This window comes from Schistocerca cancellata, chromosome 9 (assembly GCF_023864275.1).
Source record: "Schistocerca cancellata isolate TAMUIC-IGC-003103 chromosome 9, iqSchCanc2.1, whole genome shotgun sequence".
NCBI classification, from domain to species: Eukaryota; Metazoa; Arthropoda; class Insecta; order Orthoptera; family Acrididae; genus Schistocerca; species Schistocerca cancellata.
Genome location: NC_064634.1, coordinates 308,343,144 through 308,364,125, shown reverse-complemented (window position 1 = coordinate 308,364,125; position 20,982 = coordinate 308,343,144). Strand labels below are relative to the sequence as shown.

General features: G+C 53.6%; 55 non-coding genes across 55 annotated transcripts; 25 read left to right on the top strand and 30 right to left on the bottom strand.

Moving 5' to 3' along the window:
• Positions 1-686: 686 nt before the first annotated feature.
• Positions 687-758, bottom strand: Trnad-guc (transfer RNA aspartic acid (anticodon GUC)). The gene has a single exon. It is a non-coding gene; the product is annotated as a tRNA-Asp (tRNA).
• Positions 759-869: 111 nt separating this feature from the next.
• Positions 870-961, bottom strand: Trnai-uau (transfer RNA isoleucine (anticodon UAU)). Its single transcript is given in 2 exon segments — positions 870-905; positions 924-961. It is a non-coding gene; the product is annotated as a tRNA-Ile (tRNA).
• A 442-nt stretch (positions 962-1,403) lies between these two features.
• Trnar-acg (transfer RNA arginine (anticodon ACG)) lies at positions 1,404-1,476 on the top strand. The gene has a single exon. It is a non-coding gene; the product is annotated as a tRNA-Arg (tRNA).
• Positions 1,477-1,739: 263 nt separating this feature from the next.
• Trnam-cau (transfer RNA methionine (anticodon CAU)) lies at positions 1,740-1,811 on the top strand. The gene has a single exon. It is a non-coding gene; the product is annotated as a tRNA-Met (tRNA).
• A 239-nt stretch (positions 1,812-2,050) lies between these two features.
• Positions 2,051-2,122, bottom strand: Trnad-guc (transfer RNA aspartic acid (anticodon GUC)). Its single transcript has one exon. It is a non-coding gene; the product is annotated as a tRNA-Asp (tRNA).
• A 111-nt stretch (positions 2,123-2,233) lies between these two features.
• Trnai-uau (transfer RNA isoleucine (anticodon UAU)) lies at positions 2,234-2,325 on the bottom strand. Its single transcript is given in 2 exon segments — positions 2,234-2,269; positions 2,288-2,325. It is a non-coding gene; the product is annotated as a tRNA-Ile (tRNA).
• A 789-nt stretch (positions 2,326-3,114) lies between these two features.
• On the top strand, positions 3,115-3,186 carry Trnam-cau (transfer RNA methionine (anticodon CAU)). Its single transcript has one exon. It is a non-coding gene; the product is annotated as a tRNA-Met (tRNA).
• A 239-nt stretch (positions 3,187-3,425) lies between these two features.
• Trnad-guc (transfer RNA aspartic acid (anticodon GUC)) lies at positions 3,426-3,497 on the bottom strand. Its single transcript has one exon. It is a non-coding gene; the product is annotated as a tRNA-Asp (tRNA).
• Positions 3,498-3,608: 111 nt separating this feature from the next.
• Positions 3,609-3,700, bottom strand: Trnai-uau (transfer RNA isoleucine (anticodon UAU)). The gene is given in 2 exon segments: positions 3,609-3,644; positions 3,663-3,700. It is a non-coding gene; the product is annotated as a tRNA-Ile (tRNA).
• A 442-nt stretch (positions 3,701-4,142) lies between these two features.
• Positions 4,143-4,215, top strand: Trnar-acg (transfer RNA arginine (anticodon ACG)). Its single transcript has one exon. It is a non-coding gene; the product is annotated as a tRNA-Arg (tRNA).
• A 574-nt stretch (positions 4,216-4,789) lies between these two features.
• On the bottom strand, positions 4,790-4,861 carry Trnad-guc (transfer RNA aspartic acid (anticodon GUC)). The gene has a single exon. It is a non-coding gene; the product is annotated as a tRNA-Asp (tRNA).
• A 111-nt stretch (positions 4,862-4,972) lies between these two features.
• On the bottom strand, positions 4,973-5,064 carry Trnai-uau (transfer RNA isoleucine (anticodon UAU)). The gene is given in 2 exon segments: positions 4,973-5,008; positions 5,027-5,064. It is a non-coding gene; the product is annotated as a tRNA-Ile (tRNA).
• A 789-nt stretch (positions 5,065-5,853) lies between these two features.
• Positions 5,854-5,925, top strand: Trnam-cau (transfer RNA methionine (anticodon CAU)). The gene has a single exon. It is a non-coding gene; the product is annotated as a tRNA-Met (tRNA).
• Positions 5,926-6,164: 239 nt separating this feature from the next.
• Positions 6,165-6,236, bottom strand: Trnad-guc (transfer RNA aspartic acid (anticodon GUC)). Its single transcript has one exon. It is a non-coding gene; the product is annotated as a tRNA-Asp (tRNA).
• A 111-nt stretch (positions 6,237-6,347) lies between these two features.
• Positions 6,348-6,439, bottom strand: Trnai-uau (transfer RNA isoleucine (anticodon UAU)). The gene is given in 2 exon segments: positions 6,348-6,383; positions 6,402-6,439. It is a non-coding gene; the product is annotated as a tRNA-Ile (tRNA).
• Positions 6,440-6,881: 442 nt separating this feature from the next.
• Positions 6,882-6,954, top strand: Trnar-acg (transfer RNA arginine (anticodon ACG)). The gene has a single exon. It is a non-coding gene; the product is annotated as a tRNA-Arg (tRNA).
• Positions 6,955-7,228: 274 nt separating this feature from the next.
• Positions 7,229-7,300, top strand: Trnam-cau (transfer RNA methionine (anticodon CAU)). The gene has a single exon. It is a non-coding gene; the product is annotated as a tRNA-Met (tRNA).
• A 239-nt stretch (positions 7,301-7,539) lies between these two features.
• Positions 7,540-7,611, bottom strand: Trnad-guc (transfer RNA aspartic acid (anticodon GUC)). The gene has a single exon. It is a non-coding gene; the product is annotated as a tRNA-Asp (tRNA).
• Positions 7,612-7,722: 111 nt separating this feature from the next.
• On the bottom strand, positions 7,723-7,814 carry Trnai-uau (transfer RNA isoleucine (anticodon UAU)). The gene is given in 2 exon segments: positions 7,723-7,758; positions 7,777-7,814. It is a non-coding gene; the product is annotated as a tRNA-Ile (tRNA).
• A 442-nt stretch (positions 7,815-8,256) lies between these two features.
• Trnar-acg (transfer RNA arginine (anticodon ACG)) lies at positions 8,257-8,329 on the top strand. The gene has a single exon. It is a non-coding gene; the product is annotated as a tRNA-Arg (tRNA).
• A 263-nt stretch (positions 8,330-8,592) lies between these two features.
• Positions 8,593-8,664, top strand: Trnam-cau (transfer RNA methionine (anticodon CAU)). Its single transcript has one exon. It is a non-coding gene; the product is annotated as a tRNA-Met (tRNA).
• A 239-nt stretch (positions 8,665-8,903) lies between these two features.
• On the bottom strand, positions 8,904-8,975 carry Trnad-guc (transfer RNA aspartic acid (anticodon GUC)). Its single transcript has one exon. It is a non-coding gene; the product is annotated as a tRNA-Asp (tRNA).
• A 111-nt stretch (positions 8,976-9,086) lies between these two features.
• On the bottom strand, positions 9,087-9,178 carry Trnai-uau (transfer RNA isoleucine (anticodon UAU)). The gene is given in 2 exon segments: positions 9,087-9,122; positions 9,141-9,178. It is a non-coding gene; the product is annotated as a tRNA-Ile (tRNA).
• A 442-nt stretch (positions 9,179-9,620) lies between these two features.
• On the top strand, positions 9,621-9,693 carry Trnar-acg (transfer RNA arginine (anticodon ACG)). Its single transcript has one exon. It is a non-coding gene; the product is annotated as a tRNA-Arg (tRNA).
• Positions 9,694-9,967: 274 nt separating this feature from the next.
• Positions 9,968-10,039, top strand: Trnam-cau (transfer RNA methionine (anticodon CAU)). Its single transcript has one exon. It is a non-coding gene; the product is annotated as a tRNA-Met (tRNA).
• A 239-nt stretch (positions 10,040-10,278) lies between these two features.
• On the bottom strand, positions 10,279-10,350 carry Trnad-guc (transfer RNA aspartic acid (anticodon GUC)). The gene has a single exon. It is a non-coding gene; the product is annotated as a tRNA-Asp (tRNA).
• Positions 10,351-10,461: 111 nt separating this feature from the next.
• On the bottom strand, positions 10,462-10,553 carry Trnai-uau (transfer RNA isoleucine (anticodon UAU)). Its single transcript is given in 2 exon segments — positions 10,462-10,497; positions 10,516-10,553. It is a non-coding gene; the product is annotated as a tRNA-Ile (tRNA).
• A 789-nt stretch (positions 10,554-11,342) lies between these two features.
• On the top strand, positions 11,343-11,414 carry Trnam-cau (transfer RNA methionine (anticodon CAU)). The gene has a single exon. It is a non-coding gene; the product is annotated as a tRNA-Met (tRNA).
• Positions 11,415-11,653: 239 nt separating this feature from the next.
• Trnad-guc (transfer RNA aspartic acid (anticodon GUC)) lies at positions 11,654-11,725 on the bottom strand. Its single transcript has one exon. It is a non-coding gene; the product is annotated as a tRNA-Asp (tRNA).
• A 111-nt stretch (positions 11,726-11,836) lies between these two features.
• Positions 11,837-11,928, bottom strand: Trnai-uau (transfer RNA isoleucine (anticodon UAU)). The gene is given in 2 exon segments: positions 11,837-11,872; positions 11,891-11,928. It is a non-coding gene; the product is annotated as a tRNA-Ile (tRNA).
• A 442-nt stretch (positions 11,929-12,370) lies between these two features.
• Positions 12,371-12,443, top strand: Trnar-acg (transfer RNA arginine (anticodon ACG)). Its single transcript has one exon. It is a non-coding gene; the product is annotated as a tRNA-Arg (tRNA).
• A 274-nt stretch (positions 12,444-12,717) lies between these two features.
• On the top strand, positions 12,718-12,789 carry Trnam-cau (transfer RNA methionine (anticodon CAU)). Its single transcript has one exon. It is a non-coding gene; the product is annotated as a tRNA-Met (tRNA).
• A 239-nt stretch (positions 12,790-13,028) lies between these two features.
• On the bottom strand, positions 13,029-13,100 carry Trnad-guc (transfer RNA aspartic acid (anticodon GUC)). The gene has a single exon. It is a non-coding gene; the product is annotated as a tRNA-Asp (tRNA).
• A 111-nt stretch (positions 13,101-13,211) lies between these two features.
• Positions 13,212-13,303, bottom strand: Trnai-uau (transfer RNA isoleucine (anticodon UAU)). Its single transcript is given in 2 exon segments — positions 13,212-13,247; positions 13,266-13,303. It is a non-coding gene; the product is annotated as a tRNA-Ile (tRNA).
• Positions 13,304-13,745: 442 nt separating this feature from the next.
• On the top strand, positions 13,746-13,818 carry Trnar-acg (transfer RNA arginine (anticodon ACG)). Its single transcript has one exon. It is a non-coding gene; the product is annotated as a tRNA-Arg (tRNA).
• A 263-nt stretch (positions 13,819-14,081) lies between these two features.
• Trnam-cau (transfer RNA methionine (anticodon CAU)) lies at positions 14,082-14,153 on the top strand. The gene has a single exon. It is a non-coding gene; the product is annotated as a tRNA-Met (tRNA).
• A 237-nt stretch (positions 14,154-14,390) lies between these two features.
• Positions 14,391-14,462, bottom strand: Trnad-guc (transfer RNA aspartic acid (anticodon GUC)). The gene has a single exon. It is a non-coding gene; the product is annotated as a tRNA-Asp (tRNA).
• A 111-nt stretch (positions 14,463-14,573) lies between these two features.
• Trnai-uau (transfer RNA isoleucine (anticodon UAU)) lies at positions 14,574-14,665 on the bottom strand. Its single transcript is given in 2 exon segments — positions 14,574-14,609; positions 14,628-14,665. It is a non-coding gene; the product is annotated as a tRNA-Ile (tRNA).
• Positions 14,666-15,454: 789 nt separating this feature from the next.
• On the top strand, positions 15,455-15,526 carry Trnam-cau (transfer RNA methionine (anticodon CAU)). Its single transcript has one exon. It is a non-coding gene; the product is annotated as a tRNA-Met (tRNA).
• Positions 15,527-15,765: 239 nt separating this feature from the next.
• Trnad-guc (transfer RNA aspartic acid (anticodon GUC)) lies at positions 15,766-15,837 on the bottom strand. The gene has a single exon. It is a non-coding gene; the product is annotated as a tRNA-Asp (tRNA).
• Positions 15,838-15,948: 111 nt separating this feature from the next.
• On the bottom strand, positions 15,949-16,040 carry Trnai-uau (transfer RNA isoleucine (anticodon UAU)). The gene is given in 2 exon segments: positions 15,949-15,984; positions 16,003-16,040. It is a non-coding gene; the product is annotated as a tRNA-Ile (tRNA).
• Positions 16,041-16,482: 442 nt separating this feature from the next.
• Trnar-acg (transfer RNA arginine (anticodon ACG)) lies at positions 16,483-16,555 on the top strand. Its single transcript has one exon. It is a non-coding gene; the product is annotated as a tRNA-Arg (tRNA).
• Positions 16,556-16,818: 263 nt separating this feature from the next.
• Positions 16,819-16,890, top strand: Trnam-cau (transfer RNA methionine (anticodon CAU)). Its single transcript has one exon. It is a non-coding gene; the product is annotated as a tRNA-Met (tRNA).
• A 239-nt stretch (positions 16,891-17,129) lies between these two features.
• On the bottom strand, positions 17,130-17,201 carry Trnad-guc (transfer RNA aspartic acid (anticodon GUC)). Its single transcript has one exon. It is a non-coding gene; the product is annotated as a tRNA-Asp (tRNA).
• A 111-nt stretch (positions 17,202-17,312) lies between these two features.
• Trnai-uau (transfer RNA isoleucine (anticodon UAU)) lies at positions 17,313-17,404 on the bottom strand. Its single transcript is given in 2 exon segments — positions 17,313-17,348; positions 17,367-17,404. It is a non-coding gene; the product is annotated as a tRNA-Ile (tRNA).
• Positions 17,405-17,846: 442 nt separating this feature from the next.
• Positions 17,847-17,919, top strand: Trnar-acg (transfer RNA arginine (anticodon ACG)). The gene has a single exon. It is a non-coding gene; the product is annotated as a tRNA-Arg (tRNA).
• Positions 17,920-18,182: 263 nt separating this feature from the next.
• Trnam-cau (transfer RNA methionine (anticodon CAU)) lies at positions 18,183-18,254 on the top strand. Its single transcript has one exon. It is a non-coding gene; the product is annotated as a tRNA-Met (tRNA).
• A 239-nt stretch (positions 18,255-18,493) lies between these two features.
• Trnad-guc (transfer RNA aspartic acid (anticodon GUC)) lies at positions 18,494-18,565 on the bottom strand. The gene has a single exon. It is a non-coding gene; the product is annotated as a tRNA-Asp (tRNA).
• A 111-nt stretch (positions 18,566-18,676) lies between these two features.
• Positions 18,677-18,768, bottom strand: Trnai-uau (transfer RNA isoleucine (anticodon UAU)). The gene is given in 2 exon segments: positions 18,677-18,712; positions 18,731-18,768. It is a non-coding gene; the product is annotated as a tRNA-Ile (tRNA).
• Positions 18,769-19,210: 442 nt separating this feature from the next.
• On the top strand, positions 19,211-19,283 carry Trnar-acg (transfer RNA arginine (anticodon ACG)). The gene has a single exon. It is a non-coding gene; the product is annotated as a tRNA-Arg (tRNA).
• A 263-nt stretch (positions 19,284-19,546) lies between these two features.
• Trnam-cau (transfer RNA methionine (anticodon CAU)) lies at positions 19,547-19,618 on the top strand. The gene has a single exon. It is a non-coding gene; the product is annotated as a tRNA-Met (tRNA).
• Positions 19,619-19,857: 239 nt separating this feature from the next.
• On the bottom strand, positions 19,858-19,929 carry Trnad-guc (transfer RNA aspartic acid (anticodon GUC)). The gene has a single exon. It is a non-coding gene; the product is annotated as a tRNA-Asp (tRNA).
• A 111-nt stretch (positions 19,930-20,040) lies between these two features.
• Positions 20,041-20,132, bottom strand: Trnai-uau (transfer RNA isoleucine (anticodon UAU)). The gene is given in 2 exon segments: positions 20,041-20,076; positions 20,095-20,132. It is a non-coding gene; the product is annotated as a tRNA-Ile (tRNA).
• A 442-nt stretch (positions 20,133-20,574) lies between these two features.
• Positions 20,575-20,647, top strand: Trnar-acg (transfer RNA arginine (anticodon ACG)). Its single transcript has one exon. It is a non-coding gene; the product is annotated as a tRNA-Arg (tRNA).
• Positions 20,648-20,910: 263 nt separating this feature from the next.
• On the top strand, positions 20,911-20,982 carry Trnam-cau (transfer RNA methionine (anticodon CAU)). The gene has a single exon. It is a non-coding gene; the product is annotated as a tRNA-Met (tRNA).

The following is a 20,982-nucleotide window of genomic DNA, read 5'->3' as shown; positions in this document are numbered from 1 at the left end:
TCGCCTCATATTACGAAACGCCAGCTGTGGCCCTTTGCCGCAACGGATAACGCGTCTGACTACGGATCAGAAGATTCCAAGTTCGAATCCTGGCAGGGTCGGCATTTTGTTAGTTGCGGGCGCGTAGCTAGGCAGTGCATTCGAATGTTGCCACCTGCGTGGAGTGCAATGTCAATCCTGAGCATCTCGCAGCTGCATCTCGAGACGATCGTGGTAAATATCGCTTCTTGCAAGCGTCAGCGTAGCGACAGTCGAGCAAAGTCGAGACAAGTCAAGCTGAGAGATGTTGCACAGTTTATTAAACGGTACGCGACGCAGACAACGCTTTTCCAAGCGTCCCATGTCACGCACCGAAGAGGGCGCACGCCTCCACGCAGCAGAGTGGCACAGTGGAAGCGTGCTGGGCCCATAACCCAGAGGTCCGTGGATCGAAACCACGCTCTGCTAAATTTATTCTTTTTCTTGGGTGCTTCGAGCTCGATCATTAAGCCTGGTGTGCGCTGATTCAGCGTCAACAGCAAACCCTGTACGTTCTGAAACGACGACGACGTCGTCGTGTGAAGAATACGAGAAACACTTGCTAAGACGCAGAGTTTCTTACGATTCTGCAGCAACTACATTTCTCGATCACAACGTTAATGTCCTTTCGGGCCACACGTGCAACTTTCGCGATATAAAAATCGCACCTCCCCGGCGGGGAATCGAACCCCGGTCTCCCGCGTGACAGGCGGGGATACTAACCACTATACTACCGAGGAATACGCAATCGGTACTTATAATGCACGCACACTTATGTTTCTCAAGCAGGTGATACATCTCAAATCTAGCGTCCCGATGCTTTCAGAGTCAGCTGCTACGAAGTAAAAGTATGCCCCAGGTGAGGCTCGAACTCACAACCCCGGCATTGCTCACGGCTACTGCCTTATAAGTACCGTGCGCTAACCAATTGCGCCACTGGGGCTACAGCAGGGTGCTTTCAGTTAGCGGTATTCGCTTTGCTGCCATCCTGTTGTGGCTACAGACCCGTCATACGACCGTCACCTGCGGCCATACTGCGACTTTAGCACCTGGCTACGGATCCTTCATACGATTCTTGTTTCATATGCTACACTTGCAAGCATATCAACCGCTTGTCATCACCGAAAAATTGCAGAAAAACGCGCGCCTTGCCTTCTGCTACCTGTCCAACAGCGAGGGCAGATGTGTGGCAAGCTCTAAGCTATGCAGGCGCACCGTGGCCGAGCAGCTGGAGGAGAGATGCCTTCCTTGGCAGCTCCCTGCAGAGTGCGGAAGACCAGAATGGCCGCGCCGCCGTTGTCAGTGGACGACACGCAGTTGCAGAGCCACGGAGAACACGTTGCTCTGCGACGTGTACTCGCCTCATATTACTAAACGCCAGCTGTGGCCCTGTGGCGCAACGGATAACGCGTCTGACTACGGATCAGAAGATTCCAGGTTCGAATCCTGGCAGGGTCGGCATTTTGTTAGTTGCGGGCGCGTAGCTAGGCAGTGCATTCGAATGTTGCCACCTGCGTGGAGTGCAATGTCAATCCTGAGCATCTCGCAGCTGCATCTCGAGACGATCGTGGTAAATATCGCTTCTTGCAAGCGTCAGCCGAGCAAAGTCGAGACAAGTCAAGCTGAGAGATGTTGCACAGTTTATTAAACGGTACGCGACGCAGACAACGCTTTTCCAAGCGTCCCATGTCACGCACCGAAGAGGGCGCACGCCTCCACGCAGCAGAGTGGCGCAGTGGAAGCGTGCTGGGCCCATAACCCAGAGGTCCGTGGATCGAAACCACGCTCTGCTAAAATTATTCTTTTTCTTGGGTGCTTCGAGCTCGATCATTAAACCTGGTGTGCGCTGATTCAGCGTCAACAGCAAACCCTGTACGTTCTGAAACGACGACGACGTCGTCGTGTGAAGAATACGAGAAACACTTGCTAAGACGCAGAGTTTCTTACGATTCTGCAGCAACTACATTTCTCGATCACAACGTTAATGTCCTTTCGGGCCACACGTGCAACTTTCGCGATATAAAAATCGCACCTCCCCGGCGGGGAATCGAACCCCGGTCTCCCGCGTGACAGGCGGGGATACTAACCACTATACTACCGAGGAATACGCAATCGGTACTTATAATGCACACACACTTATGTTTCTCAAGCAGGTGATACATCTCAAATCTAGCGTCCCGATGCTTTCAGAGTCAGCTGCTACGAAGTAAAAGTATGCCCCAGGTGAGGCTCGAACTCACAACCCCGGCATTGCTCACGGCTACTGCCTTATAAGTACCGTGCGCTAACCAATTGCGCCACTGGGGCTACAGCAGGGTGCTTTCAGTTAGCGGTATTCGCTTTGCTGCCATCCTGTTGTGGCTACAGACCCGTCATACGACCGTCACCTGCGGCCATACTGCGACTTTAGCACCTGGCTACGGATCCTTCATACGATTCTTGTTTCATATGCTACACTTGCAAGCATATCAACCGCTTGTCATCACCGAAAAATTGCAGAAAAACGCGCGCCTTGCCTTCTGCTACCTGTCCAACAGCGAGGGCAGATGTGTGGCAAGCTCTAAGCTATGCAGGCGCACCGTGGCCGAGTAGCTGGAGGAGAGATGCCTTCCTTGGCAGCTCCCTGCAGAGTGCGGAAGACCAGAATGGCCGCGCCGCCGTTGTCAGTGGACGACACGCAGTTGCAGAGCCACGGAGAACACGTTGCTCTGCGACGTGTACTCGCCTCATATTACGAAACGCCAGCTGTGGCCCTTTGCCGCAACGGATAACGCGTCTGACTACGGATCAGAAGATTCCAGGTTCGAATCCTGGCAGGGTCGGCATTTTGTTAGTTGCGGGCGCGTAGCTAGGCAGTGCATTCGAATGTTGCCACCTGCGTGGAGTGCAATGTCAATCCTGAGCATCTCGCAGCTGCATCTCGAGACGATCGTGGTAAATATCGCTTCTTGCAAGCGTCAGCGTAGCGACAGTCGAGCAAAGTCGAGACAAGTCAAGCTGAGAGATGTTGCACAGTTTATTAAACGGTACGCGACGCAGACAACGCTTTTCCAAGCGTCCCATGTCACGCACCGAAGAGGGCGCACGCCTCCACGCAGCAGAGTGGCGCAGTGGAAGCGTGCTGGGCCCATAACCCAGAGGTCCGTGGATCGAAACCACGCTCTGCTAAAATTATTCTTTTTCTTGGGTGCTTCGAGCTCGATCATTAAGCCTGGTGTGCGCTGATTCAGCGTCAACAGCAAACCCTGTACGTTCTGAAACGACGACGACGTCGTCGTGTGAAGAATACGAGAAACACTTGCTAAGACGCAGAGTTTCTTACGATTCTGCAGCAACTACATTTCTCGATCACAACGTTAATGTCCTTTCGGGCCACACGTGCAACTTTCGCGATATAAAAATCGCACCTCCCCGGCGGGGAATCGAACCCCGGTCTCCCGCGTGACAGGCGGGGATACTAACCACTATACTACCGAGGAATACGCAATCGGTACTTATAATGCACGCACACTTATGTTTCTCAAGCAGGTGATACATCTCAAATCTAGCGTCCCGATGCTTTCAGAGTCAGCTGCTACGAAGTAAAAGTATGCCCCAGGTGAGGCTCGAACTCACAACCCCGGCATTGCTCACGGCTACTGCCTTATAAGTACCGTGCGCTAACCAATTGCGCCACTGGGGCTACAGCAGGGTGCTTTCAGTTAGCGGTATTCGCTTTGCTGCCATCCTGTTGTGGCTACAGACCCGTCATACGACCGTCACCTGCGGCCATACTGCGACTTTAGCACCTGGCTACGGATCCTTCATACGATTCTTGTTTCATATGCTACACTTGCAAGCATATCAACCGCTTGTCATCACCGAAAAATTGCAGAAAAACGCGCGCCTTGCCTTCTGCTACCTGTCCAACAGCGAGGGCAGATGTGTGGCAAGCTCTAAGCTATGCAGGCGCACCGTGGCCGAGCAGCTGGAGGAGAGATGCCTTCCTTGGCAGCTCCCTGCAGAGTGCGGAAGACCAGAATGGCCGCGCCGCCGTTGTCAGTGGACGACACGCAGTTGCAGAGCCACGGAGAACACGTTGCTCTGCGACGTGTACTCGCCTCATATTACGAAACGCCAGCTGTGGCCCTGTGGCGCAACGGATAACGCGTCTGACTACGGATCAGAAGATTCCAGGTTCGAGTCCTGGCAGGGTCGGCATTTTGTTAGTTGCGGGCGCGTAGCTAGGCAGTGCATTCGAATGTTGCCACCTGCGTGGAGTGCAATGTCAATCCTGAGCATCTCGCAGCTGCATCTCGAGACGATCGTGGTAAATATCGCTTCTTGCAAGCGTCAGCCGAGCAAAGTCGAGACAAGTCAAGCTGAGAGATGTTGCACAGTTTATTAAACGGTACGCGACGCAGACAACGCTTTTCCAAGCGTCCCATGTCACGCACCGAAGAGGGCGCACGCCTCCACGCAGCAGAGTGGCGCAGTGGAAGCGTGCTGGGCCCATAACCCAGAGGTCCGTGGATCGAAACCACGCTGTGCTAAAATTATTCTTTTTCTTGGGTGCTTCGAGCTCGATCATTAAACCTGGTGTGCGCTGATTCAGCGTCAACAGCAAACCCTGTACGTTCTGAAACGACGACGACGTCGTCGTGTGAAGAATACGAGAAACACTTGCTAAGACGCAGAGTTTCTTACGATTCTGCAGCAACTACATTTCTCGATCACAACGTTAATGTCCTTTCGGGCCACACGTGCAACTTTCGCGATATAAAAATCGCACCTCCCCGGCGGGGAATCGAACCCCGGTCTCCCGCGTGACAGGCGGGGATACTAACCACTATACTACCGAGGAATACGCAATCGGTACTTATAATGCACGCACACTTATGTTTCTCAAGCAGGTGATACATCTCAAATCTAGCGTCCCGATGCTTTCAGAGTCAGCTGCTACGAAGTAAAAGTATGCCCCAGGTGAGGCTCGAACTCACAACCCCGGCATTGCTCACGGCTACTGCCTTATAAGTACCGTGCGCTAACCAATTGCGCCACTGGGGCTACAGCAGGGTGCTTTCAGTTAGCGGTATTCGCTTTGCTGCCATCCTGTTGTGGCTACAGACCCGTCATACGACCGTCACCTGCGGCCATACTGCGACTTTAGCACCTGGCTACGGATCCTTCATACGATTCTTGTTTCATATGCTACACTTGCAAGCATATCAACCGCTTGTCATCACCGAAAAATTGCAGAAAAACGCGCGCCTTGCCTTCTGCTACCTGTCCAACAGCGAGGGCAGATGTGTGGCAAGCTCTAAGCTATGCAGGCGCACCGTGGCCGAGTAGCTGGAGGAGAGATGCCTTCCTTGGCAGCTCCCTGCAGAGTGCGGAAGACCAGAATGGCCGCGCCGCCGTTGTCAGTGGACGACACGCAGTTGCAGAGCCACGGAGAACACGTTGCTCTGCGACGTGTACTCGCCTCATATTACGAAACGCCAGCTGTGGCCCTTTGCCGCAACGGATAACGCGTCTGACTACGGATCAGAAGATTCCAGGTTCGAATCCTGGCAGGGTCGGCATTTTGTTAGTTGCGGGCGCGTAGCTAGGCAGTGCATTCGAATGTTGCCACCTGCGTGGAGTGCAATGTCAATCCTGAGCATCTCGCAGCTGCATCTCGAGACGATCGTGGTAAATATCGCTTCTTGCAAGCGTCAGCGTAGCGACAGTCGAGCAAAGTCGAGACAAGTCAAGCTGAGAGATGTTGCACAGTTTATTAAACGGTACGCGACGCAGACAACGCTTTTCCAAGCGTCCCATGTCACGCACCGAAGAGGGCGCACGCCTCCACGCAGCAGAGTGGCGCAGTGGAAGCGTGCTGGGCCCATAACCCAGAGGTCCGTGGATCGAAACCACGCTCTGCTAAAATTATTCTTTTTCTTGGGTGCTTCGAGCTCGATCATTAAGCCTGGTGTGCGCTGATTCAGCGTCAACAGCAAACCCTGTACGTTCTGAAACGACGACGACGTCGTCGTGTGAAGAATACGAGAAACACTTGCTAAGACGCAGAGTTTCTTACGATTCTGCAGCAACTACATTTCTCGATCACAACGTTAATGTCCTTTCGGGCCACACGTGCAACTTTCGCGATATAAAAATCGCACCTCCCCGGCGGGGAATCGAACCCCGGTCTCCCGCGTGACAGGCGGGGATACTAACCACTATACTACCGAGGAATACGCAATCGGTACTTATAATGCACGCACACTTATGTTTCTCAAGCAGGTGATACATCTCAAATCTAGCGTCCCGATGCTTTCAGAGTCAGCTGCTACGAAGTAAAAGTATGCCCCAGGTGAGGCTCGAACTCACAACCCCGGCATTGCTCACGGCTACTGCCTTATAAGTACCGTGTGCTAACCAATTGCGCCACTGGGGCTACAGCAGGGTGCTTTCAGTTAGCGGTATTCGCTTTGCTGCCATCCTGTTGTGGCTACAGACCCGTCATACGACCGTCACCTGCGGCCATACTGCGACTTTAGCACCTGGCTACGGATCCTTCATACGATTCTTGTTTCATATGCTACACTTGCAAGCATATCAACCGCTTGTCATCACCGAAAAATTGCAGAAAAACGCGCGCCTTGCCTTCTGCTACCTGTCCAACAGCGAGGGCAGATGTGTGGCAAGCTCTAAGCTATGCAGGCGCACCGTGGCCGAGCAGCTGGAGGAGAGATGCCTTCCTTGGCAGCTCCCTGCAGAGTGCGGAAGACCAGAATGGCCGCGCCGCCGTTGTCAGTGGACGACACGCAGTTGCAGAGCCACGGAGAACACGTTGCTCTGCGACGTGTACTCGCCTCATATTACGAAACGCCAGCTGTGGCCCTGTGGCGCAACGGATAACGCGTCTGACTACGGATCAGATGATTCCAGGTTCGAATCCTGGCAGGGTCGGCATTTTGTTAGTTGCGGGCGCGTAGCTAGGCAGTGCATTCGAATGTTGCCACCTGCGTGGAGTGCAATGTCAATCCTGAGCATCTCGCAGCTGCATCTCGAGACGATCGTGGTAAATATCGCTTCTTGCAAGCGTCAGCGTAGCGTCAGTCGAGCAAAGTCGAGACAAGTCAAGCTGAGAGATGTTGCACAGTTTATTAAACGGTACGCGACGCAGACAACGCTTTTCCAAGCGTCCCATGTCACGCACCGAAGAGGGCGCACGCCTCCACGCAGCAGAGTGGCGCAGTGGAAGCGTGCTGGGCCCATAACCCAGAGGTCCGTGGATCGAAACCACGCTCTGCTAAAATTATTCTTTTTCTTGGGTGCTTCGAGCTCGATCATTAAGCCTGGTGTGCGCTGATTCAGCGTCAACAGCAAACCCTGTACGTTCTGAAACGACGACGACGTCGTCGTGTGAAGAATACGAGAAACACTTGCTAAGACGCAGAGTTTCTTACGATTCTGCAGCAACTACATTTCTCGATCACAACGTTAATGTCCTTTCGGGCCACACGTGCAACTTTCGCGATATAAAAATCGCACCTCCCCGGCGGGGAATCGAACCCCGGTCTCCCGCGTGACAGGCGGGGATACTAACCACTATACTACCGAGGAATACGCAATCGGTACTTATAATGCACGCACACTTATGTTTCTCAAGCAGGTGATACATCTCAAATCTAGCGTCCCGATGCTTTCAGAGTCAGCTGCTACGAAGTAAAAGTATGCCCCAGGTGAGGCTCGAACTCACAACCCCGGCATTGCTCACGGCTACTGCCTTATAAGTACCGTGCGCTAACCAATTGCGCCACTGGGGCTACAGCAGGGTGCTTTCAGTTAGCGGTATTCGCTTTGCTGCCATCCTGTTGTGGCTACAGACCCGTCATACGACCGTCACCTGCGGCCATACTGCGACTTTAGCACCTGGCTACGGATCCTTCATACGATTCTTGTTTCATATGCTACACTTGCAAGCATATCAACCGCTTGTCATCACCGAAAAATTGCAGAAAAACGCGCGCCTTGCCTTCTGCTACCTGTCCAACAGCGAGGGCAGATGTGTGGCAAGCTCTAAGCTACGCAGGCGCACCGTGGCCGAGCAGCTGGAGGAGAGATGCCTTCCTTGGCAGCTCCCTGCAGAGTGCGGAAGACCAGAATGGCCGCGCCGCCGTTGTCAGTGGACGACACGCAGTTGCAGAGCCACGGAGAACACGTTGCTCTGCGACGTGTACTCGCCTCATATTACGAAACGCCAGCTGTGGCCCTGTGGCGCAACGGATAACGCGTCTGACTACGGATCAGAAGATTCCAGGTTCGAATCCTGGCAGGGTCGGCATTTTGTTAGTTGCGGGCGCGTAGCTAGGCAGTGCATTCGAATGTTGCCACCTGCGTGGAGTGCAATGTCAATCCTGAGCATCTCGCAGCTGCATCTCGAGACGATCGTGGTAAATATCGCTTCTTGCAAGCGTCAGCCGAGCAACGTCGAGACAAGTCAAGCTGAGAGATGTTGCACAGTTTATTAAACGGTACGCGACGCAGACAACGCTTTTCCAAGCGTCCCATGTCACGCACCGAAGAGGGCGCACGCCTCCACGCAGCAGAGTGGCGCAGTGGAAGCGTGCTGGGCCCATAACCCAGAGGTCCGTGGATCGAAACCACGCTCTGCTAAAATTATTCTTTTTCTTGGGTGCTTCGAGCTCGATCATTAAGCCTGGTGTGCGCTGATTCAGCGTCAACAGCAAACCCTGTACGTTCTGAAACGACGACGACGTCGTCGTGTGAAGAATACGAGAAACACTTGCTAAGACGCAGAGTTTCTTACGATTCTGCAGCAACTACATTTCTCGATCACAACGTTAATGTCCTTTCGGGCCACACGTGCAACTTTCGCGATATAAAAATCGCACCTCCCCGGCGGGGAATCGAACCCCGGTCTCCCGCGTGACAGGCGGGGATACTAACCACTATACTACCGAGGAATACGCAATCGGTACTTATAATGCACGCACACTTATGTTTCTCAAGCAGGTGATACATCTCAAATCTAGCGTCCCGATGCTTTCAGAGTCAGCTGCTACGAAGTAAAAGTATGCCCCAGGTGAGGCTCGAACTCACAACCCCGGCATTGCTCACGGCTACTGCCTTATAAGTACCGTGCGCTAACCAATTGCGCCACTGGGGCTACAGCAGGGTGCTTTCAGTTAGCGGTATTCGCTTTGCTGCCATCCTGTTGTGGCTACAGACCCGTCATACGACCGTCACCTGCGGCCATACTGCGACTTTAGCACCTGGCTACGGATCCTTCATACGATTCTTGTTTCATATGCTACACTTGCAAGCATATCAACCGCTTGTCATCACCGAAAAATTGCAGAAAAACGCGCGCCTTGCCTTCTGCTACCTGTCCAACAGCGAGGGCAGATGTGTGGCAAGCTCTAAGCTATGCAGGCGCACCGTGGCCGAGCAGCTGGAGGAGAGATGCCTTCCTTGGCAGCTCCCTGCAGAGTGCGGAAGACCAGAATGGCCGCGCCGCCGTTGTCAGTGGACGACACGCAGTTGCAGAGCCACGGAGAACACGTTGCTCTGCGACGTGTACTCGCCTCATATTACGAAACGCCAGCTGTGGCCCTGTGGCGCAACGGATAACGCGTCTGACTACGGATCAGAAGATTCCAGGTTCGAATCCTGGCAGGGTCGGCATTTTGTTAGTTGCGGGCGCGTAGCTAGGCAGTGCATTCGAATGTTGCCACCTGCGTGGAGTGCAATGTCAATCCTGAGCATCTCGCAGCTGCATCTCGAGACGATCGTGGTAAATATCGCTTCTTGCAAGCGTCAGCGTAGCGACAGTCGAGCAAAGTCGAGACAAGTCAAGCTGAGAGATGTTGCACAGTTTATTAAACGGTACGCGACGCAGACAACGCTTTTCCAAGCGTCCCATGTCACGCACCGAAGAGGGCGCACGCCTCCACGGAGCAGAGTGGCGCAGTGGAAGCGTGCTGGGCCCATAACCCAGAGGTCCGTGGATCGAAACCACGCTCTGCTAAAATTATTCTTTTTCTTGGGTGCTTCGAGCTCGATCATTAAACCTGGTGTGCGCTGATTCAGCGTCAACAGCAAACCCTGTACGTTCTGAAACGACGACGACGTCGTCGTGTGAAGAATACGAGAAACACTTGCTAAGACGCAGAGTTTCTTACGATTCTGCAGCAACTACATTTCTCGATCACAACGTTAATGTCCTTTCGGGCCACACGTGCAACTTTCGCGATATAAAAATCGCACCTCCCCGGCGGGGAATCGAACCCCGGTCTCCCGCGTGACAGGCGGGGATACTAACCACTATACTACCGAGGAATACGCAATCGGTACTTATAATGCACGCACACTTATGTTTCTCAAGCAGGTGATACATCTCAAATCTAGCGTCCCGATGCTTTCAGAGTCAGCTGCTACGAAGTAAAAGTATGCCCCAGGTGAGGCTCGAACTCACAACCCCGGCATTGCTCACGGCTACTGCCTTATAAGTACCGTGCGCTAACCAATTGCGCCACTGGGGCTACAGCAGGGTGCTTTCAGTTAGCGGTATTCGCTTTGCTGCCATCCTGTTGTGGCTACAGACCCGTCATACGACCGTCACCTGCGGCCATACTGCGACTTTAGCACCTGGCTACGGATCCTTCATACGATTCTTGTTTCATATGCTACACTTGCAAGCATATCAACCGCTTGTCATCACCGAAAAATTCCAGAAAAACGCGCGCCTTGCCTTCTGCTACCTGTCCAACAGCGAGGGCAGATGTGTGGCAAGCTCTAAGCTATGCAGGCGCACCGTGGCCGAGTAGCTGGAGGAGAGATGCCTTCCTTGGCAGCTCCCTGCAGAGTGCGGAAGACCAGAATGGCCGCGCCGCCGTTGTCAGTGGACGACACGCAGTTGCAGAGCCACGGAGAACACGTTGCTCTGCGACGTGTACTCGCCTCATATTACGAAACGCCAGCTGTGGCCCTTTGCCGCAACGGATAACGCGTCTGACTACGGATCAGAAGATTCCAGGTTCGAATCCTGGCAGGGTCGGCATTTTGTTAGTTGCGGGCGCGTAGCTAGGCAGTGCATTCGAATGTTGCCACCTGCGTGGAGTGCAATGTCAATCCTGAGCATCTCGCAGCTGCATCTCGAGACGATCGTGGTAAATATCGCTTCTTGCAAGCGTCAGCGTAGCGACAGTCGAGCAAAGTCGAGACAAGTCAAGCTGAGAGATGTTGCACAGTTTATTAAACGGTACGCGACGCAGACAACGCTTTTCCAAGCGTCCCATGTCACGCACCGAAGAGGGCGCACGCCTCCACGCAGCAGAGTGGCGCAGTGGAAGCGTGCTGGGCCCATAACCCAGAGGTCCGTGGATCGAAACCACGCTCTGCTAAAATTATTCTTTTTCTTGGGTGCTTCGAGCTCGATCATTAAGCCTGGTGTGCGCTGATTCAGCGTCAACAGCAAACCCTGTACGTTCTGAAACGACGACGACGTCGTCGTGTGAAGAATACGAGAAACACTTGCTAAGACGCAGAGTTTCTTACGATTCTGCAGCAACTACATTTCTCGATCACAACGTTAATGTCCTTTCGGGCCACACGTGCAACTTTCGCGATATAAAAATCTCACCTCCCCGGCGGGGAATCGAACCCCGGTCTCCCGCGTGACAGGCGGGGATACTAACCACTATACTACCGAGGAATACGCAATCGGTACTTATAATGCACGCACACTTATGTTTCTCAAGCAGGTGATACATCTCAAATCTAGCGTCCCGATGCTTTCAGAGTCAGCTGCTACGAAGTAAAAGTATGCCCCAGGTGAGGCTCGAACTCACAACCCCGGCATTGCTCACGGCTACTGCCTTATAAGTACCGTGCGCTAACCAATTGCGCCACTGGGGCTACAGCAGGGTGCTTTCAGTTAGCGGTATTCGCTTTGCTGCCATCCTGTTGTGGCTACAGACCCGTCATACGACCGTCACCTGCGGCCATACTGCGACTTTAGCACCTGGCTACGGATCCTTCATACGATTCTTGTTTCATATGCTACACTTGCAAGCATATCAACCGCTTGTCATCACCGAAAAATTGCAGAAAAACGCGCGCCTTGCCTTCTGCTACCTGTCCAACAGCGAGGGCAGATGTGTGGCAAGCTCTAAGCTACGCAGGCGCACCGTGGCCGAGCAGCTGGAGGAGAGATGCCTTCCTTGGCAGCTCCCTGCAGAGTGCGGAAGACCAGAATGGCCGCGCCGCCGTTGTCAGTGGACGACACGCAGTTGCAGAGCCACGGAGAACACGTTGCTCTGCGACGTGTACTCGCCTCATATTACGAAACGCCAGCTGTGGCCCTGTGGCGCAACGGATAACGCGTCTGACTACGGATCAGAAGATTCCAGGTTCGAATCCTGGCAGGGTCGGCATTTTGTTAGTTGCGGGCGCGTAGCTAGGCAGTGCATTCGAATGTTGCCACCTGCGTGGAGTGCAATGTCAATCCTGAGCATCTCGCAGCTGCATCTCGAGACGATCGTGGTAAATATCGCTTCTTGCAAGCGTCAGCGTAGCGACAGTCGAGCAAAGTCGAGACAAGTCAAGCTGAGAGATGTTGCACAGTTTATTAAACGGTACGCGACGCAGACAACGCTTTTCCAAGCGTCCCATGTCACGCACCGAAGAGGGCGCACGCCTCCACGCAGCAGAGTGGCGCAGTGGAAGCGTGCTGGGCCCATAACCCAGAGGTCCGTGGATCGAAACCACGCTCTGCTAAAATTATTCTTTTTCTTGGGTGCTTCGAGCTCGATCATTAAGCCTGGTGTGCGCTGATTCAGCGTCAACAGCAAACCCTGTACGTTCTGAAACGACGACGACGTCGTCGTGTGAAGAATACGAGAAACACTTGCTAAGACGCAGAGTTTCTTACGATTCTGCAGCAACTACATTTCTCGATCACAACGTTAATGTCCTTTCGGGCCACACGTGCAACTTTCGCGATATAAAAATCGCACCTCCCCGGCGGGGAATCGAACCCCGGTCTCCCGCGTGACAGGCGGGGATACTAACCACTATACTACCGAGGAATACGCAATCGGTACTTATAATGCACGCACACTTATGTTTCTCAAGCAGGTGATACATCTCAAATCTAGCGTCCCGATGCTTTCAGAGTCAGCTGCTACGAAGTAAAAGTATGCCCCAGGTGAGGCTCGAACTCACAACCCCGGCATTGCTCACGGCTACTGCCTTATAAGTACCGTGCGCTAACCAATTGCGCCACTGGGGCTACAGCAGGGTGCTTTCAGTTAGCGGTATTCGCTTTGCTGCCATCCTGTTGTGGCTACAGACCCGTCATACGACCGTCACCTGCGGCCATACTGCGACTTTAGCACCTGGCTACGGATCCTTCATACGATTCTTGTTTCATATGCTACACTTGCAAGCATATCAACCGCTTGTCATCACCGAAAAATTGCAGAAAAACGCGCGCCTTGCCTTCTGCTACCTGTCCAACAGCGAGGGCAGATGTGTGGCAAGCTCTAAGCTATGCAGGCGCACCGTGGCCGAGCAGCTGGAGGAGAGATGCCTTCCTTGGCAGCTCCCTGCAGAGTGCGGAAGACCAGAATGGCCGCGCCGCCGTTGTCAGTGGACGACACGCAGTTGCAGAGCCACGGAGAACACGTTGCTCTGCGACGTGTACTCGCCTCATATTACGAAACGCCAGCTGTGGCCCTGTGGCGCAACGGATAACGCGTCTGACTACGGATCAGAAGATTCCAGGTTCGAATCCTGGCAGGGTCGGCATTTTGTTAGTTGCGGGCGCGTAGCTAGGCAGTGCATTCGAATGTTGCCACCTGCGTGGAGTGCAATGTCAATCCTGAGCATCTCGCAGCTGCATCTCGAGACGATCGTGGTAAATATCGCTTCTTGCAAGCGTCAGCCGAGCAAAGTCGAGACAAGTCAAGCTGAGAGATGTTGCACAGTTTATTAAACGGTACGCGACGCAGACAACGCTTTTCCAAGCGTCCCATGTCACGCACCGAAGAGGGCGCACGCCTCCACGCAGCAGAGTGGCGCAGTGGAAGCGTGCTGGGCCCATAACCCAGAGGTCCGTGGATCGAAACCACGCTCTGCTAAAATTATTCTTTTTCTTGGGTGCTTCGAGCTCGATCATTAAACCTGGTGTGCGCTGATTCAGCGTCAACAGCAAACCCTGTACGTTCTGAAACGACGACGACGTCGTCGTGTGAAGAATACGAGAAACACTTGCTAAGACGCAGTTTCTTACGATTCTGCAGCAACTACATTTCTCGATCACAACGTTAATGTCCTTTCGGGCCACACGTGCAACTTTCGCGATATAAAAATCGCACCTCCCCGGCGGGGAATCGAACCCCGGTCTCCCGCGTGACAGGCGGGGATACTAACCACTATACTACCGAGGAATACGCAATCGGTACTTATAATGCACGCACACTTATGTTTCTCAAGCAGGTGATACATCTCAAATCTAGCGTCCCGATGCTTTCAGAGTCAGCTGCTACGAAGTAAAAGTATGCCCCAGGTGAGGCTCGAACCCACAACCCCGGCATTGCTCACGGCTACTGCCTTATAAGTACCGTGCGCTAACCAATTGCGCCACTGGGGCTACAGCAGGGTGCTTTCAGTTAGCGGTATTCGCTTTGCTGCCATCCTGTTGTGGCTACAGACCCGTCATACGACCGTCACCTGCGGCCATACTGCGACTTTAGCACCTGGCTACGGATCCTTCATACGATTCTTGTTTCATATGCTACACTTGCAAGCATATCAACCGCTTGTCATCACCGAAAAATTGCAGAAAAACGCGCGCCTTGCCTTCTGCTACCTGTCCAACAGCGAGGGCAGATGTGTGGCAAGCTCTAAGCTATGCAGGCGCACCGTGGCCGAGTAGCTGGAGGAGAGATGCCTTCCTTGGCAGCTCCCTGCAGAGTGCGGAAGACCAGAATGGCCGCGCCGCCGTTGTCAGTGGACGACACGCAGTTGCAGAGCCACGGAGAACACGTTGCTCTGCGACGTGTACTCGCCTCATATTACGAAACGCCAGCTGTGGCCCTTTGCCGCAACGGATAACGCGTCTGACTACGGATCAGAAGATTCCAGGTTCGAATCCTGAAAGGGTCGGCATTTTGTTACTTGCGGGCGCGTAGCTAGGCAGTGCATTCGAATGTTGCCACCTGCGTGGAGTGCAATGTCAATCCTGAGCATCTCGCAGCTGCATCTCGAGACGATCGTGGTAAATATCGCTTCTTGCAAGCGTCAGCGTAGCGACAGTCGAGCAAAGTCGAGACAAGTCAAGCTGAGAGATGTTGCACAGTTTATTAAACGGTACGCGACGCAGACAACGCTTTTCCAAGCGTCCCATGTCACGCACCGAAGAGGGCGCACGCCTCCACGCAGCAGAGTGGCGCAGTGGAAGCGTGCTGGGCCCATAACCCAGAGGTCCGTGGATCGAAACCACGCTCTGCTAAAATTATTCTTTTTCTTGGGTGCTTCGAGCTCGATCATTAAGCCTGGTGTGCGCTGATTCAGCGTCAACAGCAAACCCTGTACGTTCTGAAACGACGACGACGTCGTCGTGTGAAGAATACGAGAAACACTTGCTAAGACGCAGAGTTTCTTACGATTCTGCAGCAACTACATTTCTCGATCACAACGTTAATGTCCTTTCGGGCCACACGTGCAACTTTCGCGATATAAAAATCGCACCTCCCCGGCGGGGAATCGAACCCCGGTCTCCCGCGTGACAGGCGGGGATACTAACCACTATACTACCGAGGAATACGCAATCGGTACTTATAATGCACGCACACTTATGTTTCTCAAGCAGGTGATACATCTCAAATCTAGCGTCCCGATGCTTTCAGAGTCAGCTGCTACGAAGTAAAAGTATGCCCCAGGTGAGGCTCGAACTCACAACCCCGGCATTGCTCACGGCTACTGCCTTATAAGTACCGTGCGCTAACCAATTGCGCCACTGGGGCTACAGCAGGGTGCTTTCAGTTAGCGGTATTCGCTTTGCTGCCATCCTGTTGTGGCTACAGACCCGTCATACGACCGTCACCTGCGGCCATACTGCGACTTTAGCACCTGGCTACGGATCCTTCATACGATTCTTGTTTCATATGCTACACTTGCAAGCATATCAACCGCTTGTCATCACCGAAAAATTGCAGAAAAACGCGCGCCTTGCCTTCTGCTACCTGTCCAACAGCGAGGGCAGATGTGTGGCAAGCTCTAAGCTACGCAGGCGCACCGTGGCCGAGCAGCTGGAGGAGAGATGCCTTCCTTGGCAGCTCCCTGCAGAGTGCGGAAGACCAGAATGGCCGCGCCGCCGTTGTCAGTGGACGACACGCAGTTGCAGAGCCACGGAGAACACGTTGCTCTGCGACGTGTACTCGCCTCATATTACGAAACGCCAGCTGTGGCCCTGTGGCGCAACGGATAACGCGTCTGACTACGGATCAGAAGATTCCAGGTTCGAATCCTGGCAGGGTCGGCATTTTGTTAGTTGCGGGCGCGTAGCTAGGCAGTGCATTCGAATGTTGCCACCTGCGTGGAGTGCAATGTCAATCCTGAGCATCTCGCAGCTGCATCTCGAGACGATCGTGGTAAATATCGCTTCTTGCAAGCGTCAGCCGAGCAACGTCGAGACAAGTCAAGCTGAGAGATGTTGCACAGTTTATTAAACGGTACGCGACGCAGACAACGCTTTTCCAAGCGTCCCATGTCACGCACCGAAGAGGGCGCACGCCTCCACGCAGCAGAGTGGCGCAGTGGAAGCGTGCTGGGCCCATAACCCAGAGGTCCGTGGATCGAAACCACGCTCTGCTAAAATTATTCTTTTTCTTGGGTGCTTCGAGCTCGATCATTAAGCCTGGTGTGCGCTGATTCAGCGTCAACAGCAAACCCTGTACGTTCTGAAACGACGACGACGTCGTCGTGTGAAGAATACGAGAAACACTTGCTAAGACGCAGAGTTTCTTACGATTCTGCAGCAACTACATTTCTCGATCACAACGTTAATGTCCTTTCGGGCCACACGTGCAACTTTCGCGATATAAAAATCGCACCTCCCCGGCGGGGAATCGAACCCCGGTCTCCCGCGTGACAGGCGGGGATACTAACCACTATACTACCGAGGAATACGCAATCGGTACTTATAATGCACGCACACTTATGTTTCTCAAGCAGGTGATACATCTCAAATCTAGCGTCCCGATGCTTTCAGAGTCAGCTGCTACGAAGTAAAAGTATGCCCCAGGTGAGGCTCGAACTCACAACCCCGGCATTGCTCACGGCTACTGCCTTATAAGTACCGTGCGCTAACCAATTGCGCCACTGGGGCTACAGCAGGGTGCTTTCAGTTAGCGGTATTCGCTTTGCTGCCATCCTGTTGTGGCTACAGACCCGTCATACGACCGTCACCTGCGGCCATACTGCGACTTTAGCACCTGGCTACGGATCCTTCATACGATTCTTGTTTCATATGCTACACTTGCAAGCATATCAACCGCTTGTCATCACCGAAAAATTGCAGAAAAACGCGCGCCTTGCCTTCTGCTACCTGTCCAACAGCGAGGGCAGATGTGTGGCAAGCTCTAAGCTACGCAGGCGCACCGTGGCCGAGCAGCTGGAGGAGAGATGCCTTCCTTGGCAGCTCCCTGCAGAGTGCGGAAGACCAGAATGGCCGCGCCGCCGTTGTCAGTGGACGACACGCAGTTGCAGAGCCACGGAGAACACGTTGCTCTGCGACGTGTACTCGCCTCATATTACGAAACGCCAGCTGTGGCCCTGTGGCGCAACGGATAACGCGTCTGACTACGGATCAGAAGATTCCAGGTTCGAATCCTGGCAGGGTCGGCATTTTGTTAGTTGCGGGCGCGTAGCTAGGCAGTGCATTCGAATGTTGCCACCTGCGTGGAGTGCAATGTCAATCCTGAGCATCTCGCAGCTGCATCTCGAGACGATCGTGGTAAATATCGCTTCTTGCAAGCGTCAGCCGAGCAACGTCGAGACAAGTCAAGCTGAGAGATGTTGCACAGTTTATTAAACGGTACGCGACGCAGACAACGCTTTTCCAAGCGTCCCATGTCACGCACCGAAGAGGGCGCACGCCTCCACGCAGCAGAGTGGCGCAGTGGAAGCGTGCTGGGCCCATAACCCAGAGGTCCGTGGATCGAAACCACGCTCTGCTAAAATTATTCTTTTTCTTGGGTGCTTCGAGCTCGATCATTAAGCCTGGTGTGCGCTGATTCAGCGTCAACAGCAAACCCTGTACGTTCTGAAACGACGACGACGTCGTCGTGTGAAGAATACGAGAAACACTTGCTAAGACGCAGAGTTTCTTACGATTCTGCAGCAACTACATTTCTCGATCACAACGTTAATGTCCTTTCGGGCCACACGTGCAACTTTCGCGATATAAAAATCGCACCTCCCCGGCGGGGAATCGAACCCCGGTCTCCCGCGTGACAGGCGGGGATACTAACCACTATACTACCGAGGAATACGCAATCGGTACTTATAATGCACGCACACTTATGTTTCTCAAGCAGGTGATACATCTCAAATCTAGCGTCCCGATGCTTTCAGAGTCAGCTGCTACGAAGTAAAAGTATGCCCCAGGTGAGGCTCGAACTCACAACCCCGGCATTGCTCACGGCTACTGCCTTATAAGTACCGTGCGCTAACCAATTGCGCCACTGGGGCTACAGCAGGGTGCTTTCAGTTAGCGGTATTCGCTTTGCTGCCATCCTGTTGTGGCTACAGACCCGTCATACGACCGTCACCTGCGGCCATACTGCGACTTTAGCACCTGGCTACGGATCCTTCATACGATTCTTGTTTCATATGCTACACTTGCAAGCATATCAACCGCTTGTCATCACCGAAAAATTGCAGAAAAACGCGCGCCTTGCCTTCTGCTACCTGTCCAACAGCGAGGGCAGATGTGTGGCAAGCTCTAAGCTATGCAGGCGCACCGTGGCCGAGCAGCTGGAGGAGAGATGCCTTCCTTGGCAGCTCCCTGCAGAGTGCGGAAGACCAGAATGGCCGCGCCGCCGTTGTCAGTGGACGACACGCAGTTGCAGAGCCTCGGAGAACACGTTGCTCTGCGACGTGTACTCGCCTCATATTACGAAACGCCAGCTGTGGCCCTGTGGCGCAACGGATAACGCGTCTGACTACGGATCAGAAGATTCCAGGTTCGAATCCTGGCAGGGTCGGCATTTTGATAGTTGCGGGCGCGTAGCTAGGCAGTGCATTCGAATGTTGCCACCTGCGTGGAGTGCAATGTCAATCCTGAGCATCTCGCAGCTGCATCTCGAGACGATCGTGGTAAATATCGCTTCTTGCAAGCGTCAGCCGAGCAAAGTCGAGACAAGTCAAGCTGAGAGATGTTGCACAGTTTATTAAACGGTACGCGACGCAGACAACGCTTTTCCAAGCGTCCCATGTCACGCACCGAAGAGGGCGCACGCCTCCACGCAGCAGAGTGGCGCAGTGGAAGCGTGCTGGGCCCATAACCCAGAGGTCCGTGGATCGAAACCACGCTCTGCTAAAATTATTCTTTTTCTTGGGTGCTTCGAGCTCGATCATTAAGCCTGGTGTGCGCTGATTCAGCGTCAACAGCAAACCCTGTACGTTCTGAAACGACGACGACGTCGTCGTGTGAAGAATACGAGAAACACTTGCTAAGACGCAGAGTTTCTTACGATTCTGCAGCAACTACATTTCTCGATCACAACGTTAATGTCCTTTCGGGCCACACGTGCAACTTTCGCGATATAAAAATCGCACCTCCCCGGCGGGGAATCGAACCCCGGTCTCCCGCGTGACAGGCGGGGATACTAACCACTATACTACCGAGGAATACGCAATCGGTACTTATAATGCACGCACACTTATGTTTCTCAAGCAGGTGATACATCTCAAATCTAGCGTCCCGATGCTTTCAGAGTCAGCTGCTACGAAGTAAAAGTATGCCCCAGGTGAGGCTCGAACTCACAACCCCGGCATTGCTCACGGCTACTGCCTTATAAGTACCGTGCGCTAACCAATTGCGCCACTGGGGCTACAGCAGGGTGCTTTCAGTTAGCGGTATTCGCTTTGCTGCCATCCTGTTGTGGCTACAGACCCGTCATACGACCGTCACCTGCGGCCATACTGCGACTTTAGCACCTGGCTACGGATCCTTCATACGATTCTTGTTTCATATGCTACACTTGCAAGCATATCAACCGCTTGTCATCACCGAAAAATTGCAGAAAAACGCGCGCCTTGCCTTCTGCTACCTGTCCAACAGCGAGGGCAGATGTGTGGCAAGCTCTAAGCTACGCAGGCGCACCGTGGCCGAGCAGCTGGAGGAGAGATGCCTTCCTTGGCAGCTCCCTGCAGAGTGCGGAAGACCAGAATGGCCGCGCCGCCGTTGTCAGTGGACGACACGCAGTTGCAGAGCCACGGAGAACACGTTGCTCTGCGACGTGTACTCGCCTCATATTACGAAACGCCAGCTGTGGCCCTGTGGCGCAACGGATAACGCGTCTGACTACGGATCAGAAGATTCCAGGTTCGAATCCTGGCAGGGTCGGCATTTTGTTAGTTGCGGGCGCGTAGCTAGGCAGTGCATTCGAATGTTGCCACCTGCGTGGAGTGCAATGTCAATCCTGAGCATCTCGCAGCTGCATCTCGAGACGATCGTGGTAAATATCGCTTCTTGCAAGCGTCAGCCGAGCAACGTCGAGACAAGTCAAGCTGAGAGATGTTGCACAGTTTATTAAACGGTACGCGACGCAGACAACGCTTTTCCAAGCGTCCCATGTCACGCACCGAAGAGGGCGCACGCCTCCACGCAGCAGAGTGGCGCAGTGGAAGCGTGCTGGGCCCATAACCCAGAGGTCCGTGGATCGAAACCACGCTCTGCTA